We start from the raw sequence: 4,566 nt of genomic DNA, 5'->3' as shown, positions 1-4,566 counted from the left end.
AGTTGGAAACATAGAAGGGTGGAATAGCGATATTATCTGTTTGTATAAGTAAGAAACGACAGCTATCGTGCTAGTTAGATGTACGTACACACCAGGGGAAGTCTACAAGACTTTTGTACGACCGGATGTGCACCTTTCAGTAGGTTTCTGCATTAAGATTGATTGGGGAGTAGAGCGGCCTATGCTTATGAGTAGACATAGTGAACTGTTGCTCATGGAATTTAGCAGGTAGACAATGGTTGATAAGGTAGACGTTAAGCCCTCTTATAATACTCTATAGGTTCATCACTTGCTTGTGGTTGTTGCCTAATGGAACCCTCTGTAGTGCATTCATGCTGGTCTCTGCTACAATGTCATCCGCATTTAGCAGATGATTGTTCACTTGGAGGTTGTGCTAATTTTAGTTCAATTTACAGACTAATTCTGTTAAACAATATTCTCATATAAACTCTTCGGTTGTATTCTTCTAACCTGTTTGGTTTGATTGATGTGTTGTTCTGCACACGAGTGTTGCTAGTTGGCTCCCGCAAATGTTCGCGAACATTAGAGGAGCAAAAAATATTTCTGGATAGTTATAAAAGTGGTGGGTCTCACACATGGGGAGGCTTCAGTCCAAGGGTCAAACTCTGACATGAGCAGTTCTTCAAATAGCCTCTAAGTGCTGCTCCTTCCCCCCTTAACCCATCATCTCCATTAAAGAGGTGTAGAACAGTCAATGTCTCTATAAGGTCTTCGGTAAACCTGAGTTCAACCACTGTTGAATATTCAATGACGTGAAGATTGTCTGTAAGTTGATTACATTTACAAAATGGCAGATGTATAACTGAATAACGGTACTTTTCACCTGTTTTGTGCCCCTGAGGAAAGTTAAGTGGTGATTCTATGGGCTTATTTTGTTTGGTGTCAATGGAGAAGAGATTTGTTGGATGACTGGGTCACACACATGAAATGCTTTCGTAATTTATCAAATCATACATTTCTAGATCAAAGAAAGGAAATAAGAGAACGGAGATGAGAGCAGGCTACCTTATAGTGGAAGCGGGGTTCACATAAGCTCATACATGTTGTGTCCTGGGTAATTTAATGTTAGTGATGAAAGACGGACTCTGGTCGTGTGCAGACATCAATGCAAGGTATATCCATAAAAGCAATTCTACACATTCGGGAAGCGACGAGGTGACTACTGGAGCCAAATCGTTACCAGCTCAGCATTATCAGATTGAAACGTCTGGTTTCTTGAAGGACCTTGTACAACAAAAGTTTAGTAGTCAGAACACGTTTGCCTACCTTTTTCCTTTTGGATCTAAAAAATATCGCAGTTGGACTTAAAGCCAGGCTTTCTTCATCTGCCTATACGACTTACTGACTGAGCTGTACGATTGTGGATGTGTTCACCAAAATATCAGAAACAAGTTATGTTTGTTCATTTCGTTTTTTTTATTAAAATGGATATATAGAGCATTTCATTTTGACATCACAATCTCTTCCATTGACACAGCAAAATAAGCCATGAGAATCACACCTGTAAACTTCACTCAGAGGCACAAACAGGAAGAAGGTACGTACTTATGTTAACAATCTGCCATTTTTGTAAATGTTAGCTCACTTTAAGACATCTTCACGTCATTGGAAATTGCAACAGTGGAAGGGGTTTAAGGTAGTTAGAGACAGATGGTTAAGGGGGCATGGGGTCCAGCCCACTGGCAGAACACCATCATCAAACAACAGGGTTTTTAGAGGAGAGAGAGAGAAAACTGAACAATAGCAAACCTTCCAAAACGACAATGGAACTGTACAGACAACGATGTGCAGACCCACAGGAGTGGACCATAGAGATATGGAGAAGGACATCATCCATGTAACAGGAATGGCCAGGTTATATTCTCTTCTGGTGAGCAGTCCCTCAAACCCTTGCATTATCATCAATGTAAAGGCTGTGTGGAGGATTAGACTACAATGGGGTTTTATATTACAAGTAAGATTGTGTTTGTTCTTGTTCTATATTTGATATCACAAAAACCCACGACTTGAACGTAAAAAAATGCTCTTAGTAATATGTAGTGTTTTTATACATTTTTCAATGGTTGACAACAACTGTTACATGGATTTATTGCTTTGTACACTGAGTATGGTAGCGAGCCACTGGAGAGGCTTCAGAGGCCTTACACTGCAATAGTCCAGCAATTTCCCCTTATATATAGTCCTGTTCAACAACCAGCTTGAACACGTTACCTTTTGGGTTAATTGTGCATAAGAAATTGACATTAGTAAGCAGTTTGAGAGTACAAAATGCATTTTGGTGAAGAAATAAAAAGTTAAAAAATTTAGACTACGGATTTGTTCCATGCATAAATACATTTTTCCATAAATACTCTGTTGAAGTGTGACTTGGTATCCACAGACAGACAGTGAAAAGCAGGTTTAGGTCCCTGACACGCTACTGAAACCAATGATGTATATAAACCCTGGATTGCTGATGCTATGTATTGGCCAATGAGAGGCTTTGAAGCCACCGGTCAGCCATATTGGCACTCCCCAGTAGGAGCAGTGGTCCACTGGAATGAATGGAATTCTACAGTATTTTTATTAAATGTTTATAGGCCAAAATTTGTATGTATTTAAGTATTTTTTGTTGTTGTATTGGGGACAGTAACGTTAGAACTTTCAAAAAATTATACTTTTAAGGAAAATGTTTTTATATCTTTAAAAAACAAATGTTAGCTCACATAATATTATTTAAAAGTATTCATTAAATGTTCTGTAATAGAATAAACGTGGCAAAAACAAATGTATACAATAATAAATGCATTTCTATAGCTTCCAAAATATTTATTTACAATGTGCGGGAGTGCCAAGATGGATGCACGGTGGCTTCTAAACAAGGCCCCTGTCAGTCATCGAGTGTATATATAAATCATTGACTGGAACCCAGTATCTCTACACTGGTCATTCCCACTCTATACACACTGGCTAAATCATGTCTTGCTGCTCTTTTGATTGTCTACCTACTCTTTTAGGAATGGTAAACGTTCAATGTGACATACATTACATAGGCAGTAACAGCTATACTGTCATGTTTTTTTAAATTCAGTAATGCTATAATGTTTTTACAAGTAGATGTAATATGAATCTCACTCACCAACTTGGCTAATTGTCCTCCTGGACTGCAAGGTATAGTTTTCTTTAACAACATTGTCTATCTGGATCACTATCCCAGTCTAGAAATGTTCCCTTTTCATTAGCAAAACATATCTCCTGCTGACGGACTGTCTGTACAGTAGATATACTGATTGGCTACTTCTGGATCGGCTGGCTGGTCTTTCTCTGCATTGCACAGGCCCTTGATAGTGCCGGGCAGAATTTCTTTATATTGTCCATGTGCTCTTATACATCATAGCTTTATTTCTTTAGTCACCTCAGACAAACATTTACCTTTAAACAACAACAAATCTCATTGAAATGCCTTGAAATGACTTGAATTGACCAGACAATAAAACTGACATAATGATCATAAGAATTACATAACTGAGTTATGAATGTTTGTAACCTCCAATCATAAACATTTAACAACAGATGTAACATTGTTATAGGCATGAAATCGAGAGCTTGGGACTATAAGGTTCTATCTGCAAAAATATGATTCTTAGATAATGTAATGTCTGCTTCCAACTCACACTCTCAAACACATAGATCCCCTGAACACAGCTCACTTTCCAGCCCACTTTCCAGCTCACACTCTCAAACACATAGATCCCCTGAACACAGCTCACTTTTCAGCCCACTTTCCAGCTCACACTCTCAAACACATAGATCCCCTGAACGCAGCTCACTCTCCAGATCGCAATCACCTGAATTCTGATCACCTGTTCACACACCTGTATTTCATTATCACACACTATTTAGTTCAGTTCTTTGCACCCCATCATTGTGAGGTATTGTTTGTTTTGTGACACACTTCTATTGGGAGCGCTGGTTTTCCCATAATGTAATCCTCCCGTGTATGATAGTTTTGGCCCGCCTCACTAAGGACGCCTTTTGCCTATTCCCTGCCTGTACCTTAGCCTATTGGATTTCCTGTTATCAACCTATTGCCTGATCTCCCGGATGACGTTACTAGCCTTTTCCCTGCCTGTACTGTTGCCTTTTGGACCCCCTGTGTATGACCTTCTGCCTGTCCCTGGACCCAGCTACCTGCCTCCTCCTGTGGTCCTTTGCAATAAACACCTGCTGCACCCTGCGCTTGAAACCAGCTCTCTGTCGTGTTCATTACAGATAATTGGCTTGAAAGTTCCGAATCCTCATTGGTTTGAATGGTGTCCGCTATTTTTATCTTGCATTCTTTTGAACTTAACAACTTGAATTGGGGTATATAGGTAGAGAACATTGAACAGAACAAGGCTATGTCACTAACTCCATTTTGGGAAAAAATGCAGATAGAACCATATAGTCCCAAGCTCTCAAAATGGCACTGTAAACACGTGAGCAACGCTTCGTCATTTTTTCTTTCATATGCATCTTAAGACTTTTACATCAGCTGGCGAAAGTGTTATGTCGTTCTTCAAAACA

This window comes from Salvelinus sp. IW2-2015, linkage group LG10 (assembly GCF_002910315.2).
Source record: "Salvelinus sp. IW2-2015 linkage group LG10, ASM291031v2, whole genome shotgun sequence".
NCBI lineage: Eukaryota > Metazoa > Chordata > Actinopteri > Salmoniformes > Salmonidae > Salvelinus > Salvelinus sp. IW2-2015.
Note: the sequence above shows the minus strand (reverse complement) of the source record.